A 14,749-nucleotide genomic window follows, 5' to 3' on the forward strand; every position below is an offset into this window, starting at 1 on the left:
AGCAAACTAATAGTCTTATTTCCACTCTGGGGTGGGCACTGATACAGCAATGTGGAAAGGCACAGCTGTAAGGCACAAGAAAAAAGAACGTGTATAAACCTTGACTTTATCCCCATAAACCTGTTCTGCCAACAGAAACCGTGACTATTCAGAGCACTGTGTGTGAAAAAAGTGGTGCACGAGAAAATCAAGCATTCCCAGATACTTCCCAGGCTGAAAGTCAATTCTAAGCACAGGTGGAAATAATCCAGAAACAGATATATCTGTAACAGTAACAATTAGCAACTTGCAGGAAATATTTAATACTCCATAAAGTTCCACAAAATTTCATATTTGGACTCATGCTTTTATGGAAACTATTAACTTTACTGTGATTCCTGTAACCATGAGATAATATATTTCTCTCAATGTGTGAATAGCTTCTGTAAACTACAGTGGAAATTTTCTGTGCCAATAGGAGAATTTGACCACAGCAGCAGTCAAACCAGCATGGCTAAAAGCTTTTAAGAACAGAGCATTTTTTTTTTCTTTCCACAGAACAAAAGCACACCTAGGTAAAAGAGATTTTGGTCTTTTAAGTTACAGTAAGACATAAGGTTCCAACAATTAAAAGCAGTAACTAAGGACAAGAATTCTTTCACAGCATATCTTACATTGTTTTTGCCAATTGTGGTCTTAGAAGTTCCTGCTCAAAATGAAATGCTGTAATTCTGTTTATGAAAGGGTGCACCAGAAGAGAACTTGGTCCACTTCTCTGTGGTCCTACATACTGCTTTTCCTTTTACCATTTTCTCCCCATGTCTAAATCTCCATTTTAAAGTAAAATCCTCTTCACTGTTTCAATTTCTTTTTAAACACATGACTATATTTTATATAATATTATACAGGTTATGTACATACTGTACACATACACATTCATAAAGAAGACAACTTGGAAGGTAGTCACAGATCACAATAAATTTAAAGACTAAACATTCTACTCTTTTTTTGTTTTTCTCCTTTTTTGGCTGCCACTTTCAATAAACTCTAAGCAGTTTGGATACTACTTCTTCAAGATAAGAATCAGTATTATATACTCATTGTGATTTAGGTCTAATGGTTAACACAAGTCATTATGTATCATTGCAGTATCTTCCAAGATCTTTTACATTGACAAGCTGATGTTTCTTCGCATGTATTTGAAGCTGTATTCAAATCCTTGGGGTTAAATATAGGTAACATAAATATTTGTACATACAGATGTTGTCATTTACAACCCATAAGGCAAAAAGCAGCTCTGAAGTACTGCTTTAAATATAATTTACAGTAACTTCATTTCCCCAAGAATGTTTTGATTACAAACCTTCACAATATATCAACCATAATTTTTAATACATTTGAGTCTGTAGAACTGATACTCATTTCTCAGCCACTGCACTTGAAAAAATAAGTTGTTTAATCAGATCATGCTGGGGGGGCAGGGGGCAAGTGTGAAATGTACAACTTTCCCAGACATCTCCAACAGAACTAAGTATTAAGCAGAAGCCAAGACAAGCTTAACCCAATTTAACTAACTAACTGTAGCTTTTGAAACACAAGTTTGCTTGGCTAGCTCTCCTTTGAGGTTGCCTATCACTTTTTATTAGGATATGATCAAGAAGAGGCAAAGTCAACTTCCTAGGTAATTAGGGGTAAGAGAACTGTCAAAGTTTTAGATCTTTTCAGGGTAACATACTTACAAATAGTTCTACAAAACCCAGTGTAAACTTCTAGACTAAGCAAGTAGCTGACTCACCAGAGTTCTAATCTGATCTCAATGATTCTATGTGGAGATTGGTAATCTACCATGGAATACCTTTATTGTCTGAATGATGCTCTGTATGATTGTTAGGAAAGACAGCCTATGAATAATAATCTGAATAATAACTTCAATTCATGCCAAATTCAGTATGTATTTAAACTAAACAAGGGTAATTCATACAAATGAATTCATATCAGTTAACGGTCTGATCTAATGGGCATCTCCTGAATAGCATAGAGAGATTTTTTTAGAACAACAGTAATCTGTTCTCAAACTTGAAGCAGGTAATTGTTTTGGAGTAATAGGGTTCACATTAGTTAATATTGGTTCAGTCAATTATGGCTAAAGATGCAAATGAACACTTTGTGCAATTTATGAAAACATGTAAGCGTCTTGTTCTTCAGACACAACGATATTTGCTCTTAATCCCATTAAAATGGTTTCTGACTCTTTTTTCAGCAGTTCCACAGCTGAGGCAAAGAATAATCAAGTGCATAAGTCTTCCTCTTCTGTTTGCACAGAAAGCAGAGTAAGTTAGTTTCAGTGAGTATTTAATGTGACAAACATTTTTTACCCCACATTGAAATGAACAGCAGTGCTAAAGGTGTCACAGCCCCTTTACTGGAGATGAGTAGGCTAAGCAGGTAGCAGGTTGCTCCGCTCAGTTGTGACAGAACCAGTTGTCAGTCAATAACAGAGAATGTCAAAAGACTCCACACAATCAGAGTTGTCAGTGTGTTAATACAGGACATGCAGCTCAGCCAGTACACACATGCACTATTTTGCTTATACTGACAGACAGCCCTTTGACATGACAAAAAATATCTTTCACGGCTTTGCTCTGAACTTTCCAGAAAGAGGGAAGACTCTGAAAATGTATGGGAATAATAACCAAGACACACATCATCCACAAGGTTAGATCTGCCTTTGAGTATGTCAGTCATAATTGGTTTTAGAAGTCTTAAAATTTGCAAGCATTAAACCAGTTGTAAATTAAAGTCAAAGAAGAAAAGAAAACTGACATTTCATTCAGCTGTTCATTTTCATCCAAGCTGTTTGTTAATCAGTCTAAGATATCTGAAACATATATATTTAAAGCTTACTTGCAAATAAGCTTACAGTACACTATTCAGACCAAAGACCATTGTATCATTTCAGGTTCTCAATGGTTAGATTCCTTTCCCAGCCATTGCTAACATTAGCATTCTACTACTATTTAATGTTTTATTTATTTATTTTTAAAGCCAAATTAATCTCTTTGTGAGTACCTCTGTAGAGTTCTTATTGGATACAGACAAAATTTAAGATGTTCAGCTACTCCCAAATGGCACTGAGGACTTCAAAGATCTGTGTTTTTGTTTGGGTTTGTGGTTCCCCCCGCCTCCATTTTTCATATTGGGCTACAGATTAGGCCATCTGGGCTCCTTTCAGTTTTAAAAGGAAGTTGAAAAAGGCAGCTGAAGATGGACTTCTTTAACCATTCTGAAGAGCACTTTACTGAACACTAATTAGGTCAGACACAATGCTAAAACCTGTCCATCCAAGCAGTAGAGGTTTCTTAAATGTATAGTATCATCGCAGGTTTATCTTCTATAGTTTATACCACATTTCTAACAACTTTTTGTGTTACTCAGGTGGAAAGTGACTTTAAACTGGATAGCTTCACTTTCATTTACAGCCTGGTTTTGCTCACTAACAAAACAAGACTGAGGGGGTTTCTTTTTTTTTTTGTTTTGAGTATGTGAAGATGTAAAGGCATATCCCTGAAAAAGTTAAGTTTTTAATCCCTGCATATAGTCTGAGAGATTCTTCAATTTTTTAAAATTCTTGACAATATCTTAAAATCATATGCTTTATGATACGAGATATTGTCATTATAGTTGAAATCATTTATGATCTTTTTCTATTCAAAACATGACCTACTTTTACAAGCAATTTCATAACACTGGGAATGGGGAAAATTAATCACAGGTATCCAATGCATTGTTTCACACCAAGGTGTAAAACATTCCAATGCTTATTAAGACACAAAACAATTTTTCTTCAAAACACTACTCAGAGTTAATCTGGAAACAAGTGATTTTCCCACCCACATAAGTAGACAAGTAAGAATGCTCATGAATATTTTGTTTTCTTTGGGTCAGAGCCTGTCCCTTTAGCTTGTTCAACTATTTTGATATAGTTGTATCAGAATTAACAACTCTGCTTTGCAGAGATGCACTCAGTTTTGTCAGAATAGTTTTAGAAGCCATTTTTTTCTATAATTAAGTCTTTAAAGAATATTCTTTAAAGAAAATTATTTTTTGGACATTTATATGTAATTATTCTTACTTGTCCCTAACCATTTTAGCATTTAAACACCAGCTTATGTCTTTCAACAGTTCAAGGAGTCCTTTGTGGGATTTAATGCTGTAAGATAGTGTCCTGTGATGACTCCAACTCCATTGAGTCTTCTTTGAGGCAAATGTACTTAAGAAAAAATTCATATCGTTACATAAGCCATGGTTCTACAGTTACTAGAGTTGTCACAAAATAATCCACAAAGTACCATGTTTTGCATCCTAGATGTCACTTAAACGCATAGAGAAGCACCTCTATTTATTCTCTCAGTGCCCACAGCAGGCCAATGAGTAGTCCCACCAGAAGATAAGAAATTAATTGTATAAGTAATGGTTACTCAGCATACTTTCTTTTGAATATTGTCCTTCAGACAGAGAGGAAGTTGGCATTCTTTTTCCAACACGGATACCTACAAAATTTATGGAGAAACCTTCAAGTCACCTGAAAATACATTTTAAAAAAAAAATCAAAATAAGAGCCTTTATGGAACTTCCTCCCTGGTATTCCTCCAGTAATGTGATTGACATTAAATAAGAATGGATTTGGCATAAAACCTGTCCCATTTAACCCAGTGTAAGTCAGACCTAGATTACTCAAATCACCATGAGCAGATAATCAAGATGTTCAGGGAAGATCATTTTCACAATAAACCAGTCAATGAAAGATTATTGTACAGACTACAAAGGGAATATGAGCAAAAGTGTGCTTTGATTAGAAACCTGCTTTTCCAAAGGAATGCAGAATATGGTTTCTGGCAGCCTTAACAAGAAATTAATACCAAGATAATGCAGTTTATATATATAGATACACCTTCATGTGATGTCAGTTAAACAAAAAGTAAATGTCTGTTGTACAATCCTGTTAATACCTTATTGAAAGACACGGGGCGGGGGGGGAAGGGTTTTCTAACAGCTTGGAAAAGAAAAGCCCAGTAAGGGTCCCTACAAATGGAATGGACTATTAATAACAATAAAAGTGTCGTTTAGAAGCCAATTTACCTATTTTATCACTTATATAGTTACCAGACATAACTGTAACTGCAATAAAGATCCCCTATTTTGGGAATGCAGGAAAAATCTTGTACATTAAAGCAGCCCTTACAAAATTGTGAGATTAATGTTCAGTTTTCAGTTACCATTGTAACTTACTGAGTTATGTATAGTGGAAGACTCAAAGCTGAGAAAGAAGTGAAAAGTAGAAGCAAGAAAGCTAAAGAACAGACAGTCATTAAAGAGGATGGACACAGAATTTCTAAGAAAACAAGTTATACATCAATCCGCATTAGGAAAACAAAACACAGAAAATTAAATTGAGGATTTCGATATTACTCAAAGATTTGTTGTTATTCTTTCTTCCCTTTTCTCCATTTTACTAAAATATATTTTAATATAAATGAAAATAAAGTACTTATCTGTTTTCCATAGGACTTCCCCTAAAACTGCTGCTTCCAAATGCAGTTTGCTTGGGATACCTCCATCACAGAAAGGTAATTGCCTTTAGACTCGCTGGCGACTACTTAAAAGATAGGTCATGTTTATGGAGTTCACAATGCACCATAACCACATCCACAGCCTTCTCAATTAAAGTAACAATAATGACATTAGAAACAGCACCTTTCACATGTATATAAATGGCATAGAAGGAACTGTTTCCTACCTCCTCTAGGGAGCCAAATTTCATGTCTCTCTCTGAAGTACCTTGCATTGCACAAACAAGGACCCTCGGAACAGGAAAGTTCATGCTTGTGTGATTTTTTTTTTAAATATTTTAATACCTTCATAAAACTGTTAGCGACGGACAGCAGGACGTGTCTACTCAGCAGCCTGGAAAGCTTGCATGCACCATGGTGCCCTATATTCCTTTTCTTGATGCTGGAGCATTCAGTGGGTTGTTTAGAGTTTCAGCTGGGATAGAGTTAATTGTCTTCCTAGTAGCTGGTACAGTGCTATGTTTTGAGTTCAGTATGTGAAGAATGTTGATAACACTGATGTTTTCAGCTGTTGCTCAGTGGTGTTTAGACTACAGTCAAGGATTTTTCAGCTTCTCATGCCCAGCCAGGGCACAAGAAGTTGGCACAGGACAGAGCCAGGGCACCTGACCCAAACTGGCCAATGGTGTATTCCATACCATGGGATGTCACATCTAGTATAGGAACTGGGAAGGGGGGGGCGGGGAATCGCCGCTGGGGGACTGGCTGGGTGTCGGTCGGCGGGTGGTGAGCAATTGCCCTGCACATCATTTGTGCATTCCAATCCTTTTATTACTACTGTTGTCATTTTATTAGTGTTATCATTATTAGTTTCTTCTTTTCTGTTCTATTAAACCGTTCTTATCTCAACCCAGGAGTTTTACTTCTTTTTCCCGATTTTCTCCCCCATCCCACTGGATGGGGGGGAGTGAGTGAGTGGCTGCGTGGTGCTTAGTTGCTGGCTGGGGTTAAACCACGACAGAAGCGGACAAAATCAAGCCCAACAATGAAAAGCTGCAGTACGCACTTCAGAAAACATGCTACATATGCCTGTTTACAGATCCAATTAATGTAGCCTGAATGTCAATGTTAAAATTGCTTTTCCCTTGGAATTCTGCTTATACTTTTTTCTGTAGCTGTATTATTGTAGTGGCTTCTTCATTTATTAGTAACTGGTATAAGTATTTGATATAGAAAAAAAAGGCAAAAGAAAGAAGTAGAAAGCAGTATTTTAAAAAAAATAGCAAATACTTCATTGTAAGAATATTTCATAGGCTACAAAAATATAGCTAGTTGAACTAAAATTTGCACTAGTAGTTTTTCCTGACAGAATACTGCCTTAAATGTCCATATGTTCCTGCCAGTTATACTTCAGAGGAAAAGGGTAAAACAAAACTTGTTTAATAAAAGTGGTAGTAGACATGTTTCTTTATTCTGAATGCTTTATGAAAAGCAATTGGGAACATAAAATTTTATTTTTCTGTTTGTTAAATTTAGCAGATTCTAGTGGAATAATGGTTATCAATATGGAATTATTATTGTGGGTAACATTTGCTAGTCTCTTCAATCCACAGAAGAGTCAACTAGTAGAATATCAAATTTGTACACTTTAAATGATTCCAAGATTTACCCCTCTTGGTGCTAAAGTCAATGACAGCATTTCAAGTCTGTTCATTACCAGCTGCTTTAGAGTATTCATGTTCTAATGATTTATTTTTCAGATGTACACAAAGTTAACATTAAAACCTTATATTTAAGGTGAAAGAGTGGCCTCAATTCCAAACCGGCTACATGCAAATACATAAAAATGACAGACATCTTATTTCACATTTTTCACTAAGTTTTCTGTAGAATTCTGCGGGAGGTTTCATGACAGAGCAATATGACTAGTTCTATTAATGATACCCAACATATTACAAAAATCCTTTTATCTTCATTATACTATGCAAGGAATTGCATTCAGAAACTCAAAAAAAAAAAAAAAAAAGATTTTCTAACATAGGTAATCTAAACCAAAAACTAGGCTTCTAGCAATCGGATTATTCATAGCAAAGTCTGCTTCACAACACAGTTCTCACTGATTATTACAACCAAGGCACACAAAATGCAGCTATCTCGATAGTCCATAGGAGGCCTGTTAGTAGCATTTGTTAAATATACTTATTAAACTCATCAATATTACTCTTGACATTTGGCCCTTGGTTCTCATTGGTGATGGTATGAGACTGTATGGATGATCTATCTGGGATATTTGCCTTTCAAATACTGACAAACTTAATATCTTTCTCCAGCATCAACAAATCATAGTATCAATAAATTATATTTCATTGCATTAGAATAATATTGTATAGATATAACAACACACTTTTTTCTTATCCTATCACCAGATATTTTCTGAAGGAAGTTACGATTATACAACTCATTAGTGGAATTTATGGAAATAGAAACACTGTGAAAACACTGCTTTCTAACAAAAAAATGCAATATGAACTGCTGCAAACTCGTAACTACTCTCATGACACTTCTGTTCATAATACCAATAATGATTAAAATTTACCAAAGCTTTACCAGTTTATCCTATTGCAGATGCATTTCACATAATGATTTAAAAAAAGTTTTCAGTACTGAAACAGTATAATCTTTCAACTTTCTGCATTTATACTGATTTCTAAATCAAAAATAAGAAATAATCATTTAATAAACTACCACTTCGAAAATTTTGAAAACTTACTTGGTTATGGTAAATAAAGATCTTACTACATCTGAAAAACAAGCTATGTTTATTGGAGTGTTAGAATTAGTACTACCCGATAGTAATGAAAAGGACAGAAGAGAAAAATCTAGCTAGTTCTAATTTAGCCATGTATTTCAAATACTATCTGTTTTCTGATCTTCAATACTTTTGCTGGATATTTAAGATTATTTTCTTCCTTACCATCAGCATGATAGTAACCCATACTTTGTCTCCGAAGAGAAATACAAGAATTAAACAGTAAACCCACAAGCTTAAGACCCCTTACCCTCTGGATTTGCTGGGCTCCTCTTGCTTCTCAGTGTTACAGACACATGTGTAAACAACAGAATTTCCTGCATCCTTTTCTCATCTGCACAGTACTGGGACTTGGCCAACAGGATTATTTACAGCATTAAGGCCACTCCACAGTAACTTGAACAAGATTCTCATTGGTCAGGCTTTATCAAAACTAGAACCACATTTTTAAGCACAAGTAATTTATCCAAAATAAAACTTTCTGCCATATTTTTCACTAAGTATAGTTTTATTCAGTTTTTATTTCTCCCTCCCTTTCTAAACCGAAGATTGTGACCCCAGTCCCCCAAATATTAGGTATAAGCTTGAATTGATTATTCTAATCACAGCAGTTAAAGCACAGGTACCAGTCTTTTCCACCTTGGGTGGATTCTTAATGCTACTACTTGCTCTTAGTATACCTCCTGAGTTTTAAATACCTTATAATAAGACCAGTTTTTCCCTCTGCATGACTGGATATCATGTAGCTAATACATATATTTTCATAATTTTCTCAGTAATTAGCCAGAGCCTGTTCAACATTATTATGAAAAATTGTAGTATTTTAGATTATCAGAGATATGAAAAGAACATGGTGAGGAAAGGTAAAAAAAAATGGATTTTGAAAAGCTCATTTCTGAATAATGAAACACCTTTACATTAAAATTTACAGTATTAAAATAAGAGGTAAGAAATATTTCTTTAAAGAATATAAGCTCAAACATTTTTGTAACTGACATGCGACAGAGCATGACACCACTGTCCCAAGACTGATATCACAGGTCATCTAGGTGGCAGGTCCTCGAGGCATAAAACTGATATAGACAGACACAGCTAAAATGATTTGCCACAGCTCTGAAAAGCTAAATATTTCTAATTAAAAAAACCTCATCATTTACAGAATACTGAGAATTCCTATGTCATGATCTCAGACTGAGAAGCCAGATTTCTTTACTCATAGCTTTAAGGAACCTTCCTTACTAACATTCCACCACCTGTTAATAGCAGTATAGCAGGTAGTCTTTTCATCATGAATAGCAGCTACAGCTGCAGGACTCTTAACTTAATAAGGGGATTGTCTGATACTAGGATTATTATTATTTTTTTTTAATTTATTTTAAGGACATGAACAAGCAAAACCTCCCACTCCTATCAATTATATGGGCATTATGTGACTTCTGTGACTCAAGAAATCTATTCGACTGCCAGGAGACAAAAGACACTCAAGTAAAAAAAGGTGACACCCCCCCCCCCAGACACTTCTATAAAAACAAAACAACAAAACACAAAAAAACAACAAAAAAATCCACAACCAAACAACAAAAACAAAGGAAAAAAACCAACCAAAACCCAAACCAAAGCAAAAAAAACCCCAAACCCACAGAACACCCCCCAAATACCACAAAACAACCCCAAACCAAAGCTAAAAAACCCCATACCACAAAACAACCCCAAACCAAACACCACACAAAACCAAACCCTAAGTCTGTATCAAGTTAAAAACAACAAAAAAACCAACAAAACCAAAATCCAAACAATAAAATAGTAAGACAACAGCTACTTTACATACCTTTCGTGGTTTCTTTAGCAACTACGTATATCTTACCTCCCACTAGGATAATCTCTGGCTATGTTCCATTATTCCTACTGTAGGAAATCAATTCACATTTTAAAAATCAAGTTATATACACATCATAACTTACATGGTATGTTATTCCTTTGTAACTAATCACTTTTCCACCCATTCATGAGATACAGAACTCACTTGCCACCTTTCTTCACTTCCTGCAACCTCTGAATGCATCCAAGGAGCCTGTTCTATTGCCCATACCTCAAACAAATTCTCAGTTTCTGAAGAAATTGATGCACATTCATTTTATCTGAGAGGAAATTAAGTAACTGATCACAATTGAAAATACCTTCAGAAGTGAAAATTTGTAACAGAGAATTTATCATTCAAAAATAATAATTAAAAAAAACACAAAAAACCAAAAACCCAAGTGTGTCAGTACACCACGTGAAAAAAAGTAGTACTATTGGGAGTACTGCTAAGTATATGTCAAATTCTTTGCCATGGATGTCTTAAAAATCCTCAGAACCTCTTTTTCAGTTCTTTTCTCCTGGACATCCATTTAAAAACAAAACAAAACAAAAAAAATCATTGTCATTAACTAATTTTTGGGAAGGAAAACTACTCTTCAGGAAAAAATGCACAAAAAAGAATTATGCATAATAGACCAACAGTAATGCTATAACCAAAACTCAGGTTCTATTCTGTTATATTCTATAATAATCACCAATTCCTTGAGGAATCTTGATTTTATACCATTGTTAAAGATGCATTCAAATTTAATTAAAAAAATATACTGTAAATTTGGGAAATTATCATGTGAAATTGTGTGGACCAAACTGTGCAGATGACAGCTTTTATAAGCTTTGATGAAATAGATCATCGACTTTGATAAGATAATCAAATTTACAAAACAAAACAAAACCCCAACAAAATCAAAAACTTTTTGTACTAAATAAGCCTGTGGATTGCAACTCTTCATGATACTAGGGAACTACTAGAGAAAGTACTATGAGGTACTATCAGGGAAAGGTAGCAAGGAACCTGACACACCTACGGTGCTAGATTTGATAAGCAATTTTACATGTTTATTGAAAAAAATAAGTGGAATAGCCAGCTATTTTTATACTTTTACTTGCAAATATATCCTTCCTTTTCAGTCTCATATGACCATTGACCTTGATGTAGGCCTATCTCTGCAATAATTACAAAACAGGTTTTGCCAACATGCAAGCTTGCTAACACATGACCTTCACATAAGGAACTGAATTGTCTTCCTAGAAGTCTCCAGGTATGTAAACTATTCTTACTAAGTACATACTAAGAACATGCATATGCTTATCAAGAGAATGAGACTGTGGTCATTATTTTTGTAAGAAAATTGTACAGTGAAAATATGATAAAGACTGTAGGCAGCATCAATAATCTAGAACATATGTTTTGATATGTTTGGCTTTAGCTGTCAGCTGGACTGTTGCATCCCTGACTAGTGTGGGATAGACTCCCTTCACTTTGAGTACGTTTGAACATTGGCAGTATGCCTGACCTGCTTTTTCCAAGATCCACAGAGAAGCATTAACAGAACATGAAAGTTAAATTTTGACTTTTTAAATGTCAAGACCCATCCCTTTGGGGTCACAAAGGAAAAGACCTGATCCTTTTCAGGATTATTGAGCCAATGAAGAAGATTATTTAATTTGTCTCAAAGGAGAAAGTTAGAGCAAGTCTTTTTCAAAACATAGAAGATAATAATATTTACTATATTGATGCAATTTCCTTAGCAGATATAAGAAATTAAACCACATTACTGTTCAAGCCAAAACCAATAAAGCACTTCAAGCACAAATAGCAATAAATCAGAACATTCCTATTAGCTAAATTGGAAAATAGCAAGGGGTATAAAATGCTAAAATTGGAACCTTTTAAAATTGGGCTTCCTGAAGCATTCTCAAAAAACACATAAATAGGTCAGTTCTTTTTTGTTGATGAAATTTGTTTTTAATCTTACTATTGTTTCATAGTATTCCACACAATTTCATACAAGTGAAGAAATAAACATCACAATGCATTTGAAAATATAAGGATAGAAGGTCATCCTTTACTGTACCTCAACCCCAGACATGCTCCCTTAGATGATGAAAATAAATAGAAGACAAATTGACAGTAGAAGGTACCTTCAAAGCATGAAGAAGAAGAAGAAAAGAGCAAAAAAACATATAGTTTTTAATCTCAACTCTGCAGCAACAGCAAAGACCAAACTTACATAATAAATCAAACCTAGGAAGATATAGTTAGTTACAGAAGAGATAAGTCAGTAACAAAAAACACCAGAAATGAGACACCACAAAACCTTGTGTATAGACTAATCAGTGTGGAAAAACATGCTGTAATTCTGTTTCTTTGATACACAGACTAGGAAGAAGACACACTTAGTGTACTTGTTTTCTAGAATCTCTCTCTAAAATTAGAAATTGAAAAGAGGGATAATGTTTTTCCCCCACTTTCTTCTAAGTTCTAGCATGTATTAAACAAGCAATGGTAACAAAGCTTTGCTTCTATTTTTTTTCAATTCAGTAGTATTAATATAACATCACCCATTAACAATACTAACCTAAAAACTTAAGTAGTGATCTTTGAATGAAGTTATCATCACATAACCAGGGTATTTGTCATAAAACCTTCAAAGCAGGCAACAATAGGCTACACACACAGGCATAACAGGATTACATGAATAAAACCACTTATGCATTTAACACCTCTCTCCTACCTAGAGTAACTTTAAAACAGAACATAAAACTTACAAGCAACATCAAACAACAACATCTTAAGAAAGCCTCTCAGTTTCATTCTAACATAGCAGTAAAGCACACCAGGAAGAAGCTTATCTAGAGGTAATACTTTGCCTAGCTTGTGAGTCCAGTTCTGACTTCACCTGTGCAAGTTACATTGATTCACAAGTGCAAAGAGTTACAACAGATAAATGTAGACAATGTATCTTGTACAGGACTGTGCTGCTGATTGAAGTTCTTCTTTGCTTATTAGAAGTGAGACAAGAAAAACTACATATTACATTTGACTGGTGTTAGGCTATTCATTACTTCACAGCACGTATAGTGAAGTTGTGGTAAAATTACTTTTGTTCTTAAAGATTCACTGTAAATATAATCTTCACACTCTGTTGTTCATTACACTCTTCAGTGAAAACTAACATGTAACACCTGAAACTGGATTGCTCATTATAGCTAAGTATACTTCAACAGGCCTCAGCTTGGCAGAACTACCACTGATTCCCAACATCCAGAAATATAAACAGAGCAGGTTATAAAGTAGGCTTTAAATTTGAAGATTCCTGTACACTAGAAATTATTCTCACATGGTAGCAGAATTTGAGCATTTTATGTTAAAAAAGAAACAAACAAACACACAAAAAAAACCCCAGGAGAAGCCAGCTCAGTTATTTCAACTGTTCCTCATTATATTCCAGGTATCTCCTGACTGTTTGATGGTTATTTTTACAAGAAACTATGGAATTTGCAAGAGGACAACACTTCAGCAATTTTAAGGTGAGAAATAGAAGCAAAAATGCAAAAAGAATTGTTCTTTTGTGATATTTGTATTATTTTCTACTGAATGCCTACAGAAATGTTCCCCCTCTCAATACATTTTAAATAACTCGACAAAATAGTTTCCAAATAAAGCCTCAATAAAAATATCATTAAAAATTTCTGGTACATCTGATGGAGAAAACACTAATATAACTTCATAATTTATGACTGCAATTTACTGTTGAAGTAAAGTAATGTTGAAATAGAAGCAACATACTTTAGAAGAATTTTAAATGGAATCAAATTAAGACTAAATTAAGCAGTTTCTTTTTTTCTGAAGGATAAAAGGTTGTTTCTAGTCTGAAATTTCAATATGAAAAACTAGAAGGAGTTGAGTCAAACAGATATGGTTATTCTTGCTCTTCAGTGTAACCAGAGTGTACAGAGAGGCTGCCTTGCTAAACCTTTCATTAACTGCACACAGGTGTGATGCTGCTGTGAATTCTAGATTTGTTCCCTGATGCACTGATTAAAGGATATGCACATGTGGGTGCAAAGAAGATGGAGACTTAGCAAAATTTTTCATTTCATCACCTTCAATCAAAACCAAAATTCCGACTTTGAATCAGTACTAATCAACACATTCCTATAAAAGAAATTAAGTAATCTCTACATATATTTCAGGTGAAAAATGTGAAAGGACCCCCATTGTAACAAGAATTATGAAGACTCATATTTTTATGGAAAATTTATTTCTTGCTGAATCATTTGTATGCTTAGATATCTTGGTTTGTTTTCCTCAGATATCAATTTTAAAATAAATGTATTTTTTCAGAAAAGGTTGACAAATACCATAATGAAGTGTACAAGAATTATGTGTATCTTCCAACATCACATTGGGAAGGCTGCAGGATGAGATACTACTTTTCATCCTTAGAATGTGACTGCTATTTATAAGTACAGCTTTAGAAACATCCTTTTCTTTTTCCTCCTCCTGTAACCTAAGAATAATAGTATC

The 14,749-nt window shown here is 34.4% G+C and overlaps 1 protein-coding gene across 4 annotated transcripts in view; it reads right to left on the reverse strand.

The window, feature by feature from the left end:
• Positions 1–8,710, reverse strand: part of CCDC102B (coiled-coil domain containing 102B) — a 176,283-nt gene extending 167,573 nt beyond the window's left edge. For all 4 annotated transcript variants that reach the window (XM_069778886.1, XM_069778884.1, XM_069778887.1 and 1 more), the window contains exon 1: positions 8,609–8,710. The gene's annotated coding sequence lies outside the window, so the exon portion shown is untranslated. The remainder of the gene's footprint in view (positions 1–8,608) is intronic.
• Between the last annotated feature and the right edge of the window lie 6,039 nt (positions 8,711–14,749).

This window comes from Haliaeetus albicilla, chromosome 3, assembly GCF_947461875.1.
Source record: "Haliaeetus albicilla chromosome 3, bHalAlb1.1, whole genome shotgun sequence".
NCBI lineage: Eukaryota > Metazoa > Chordata > Aves > Accipitriformes > Accipitridae > Haliaeetus > Haliaeetus albicilla.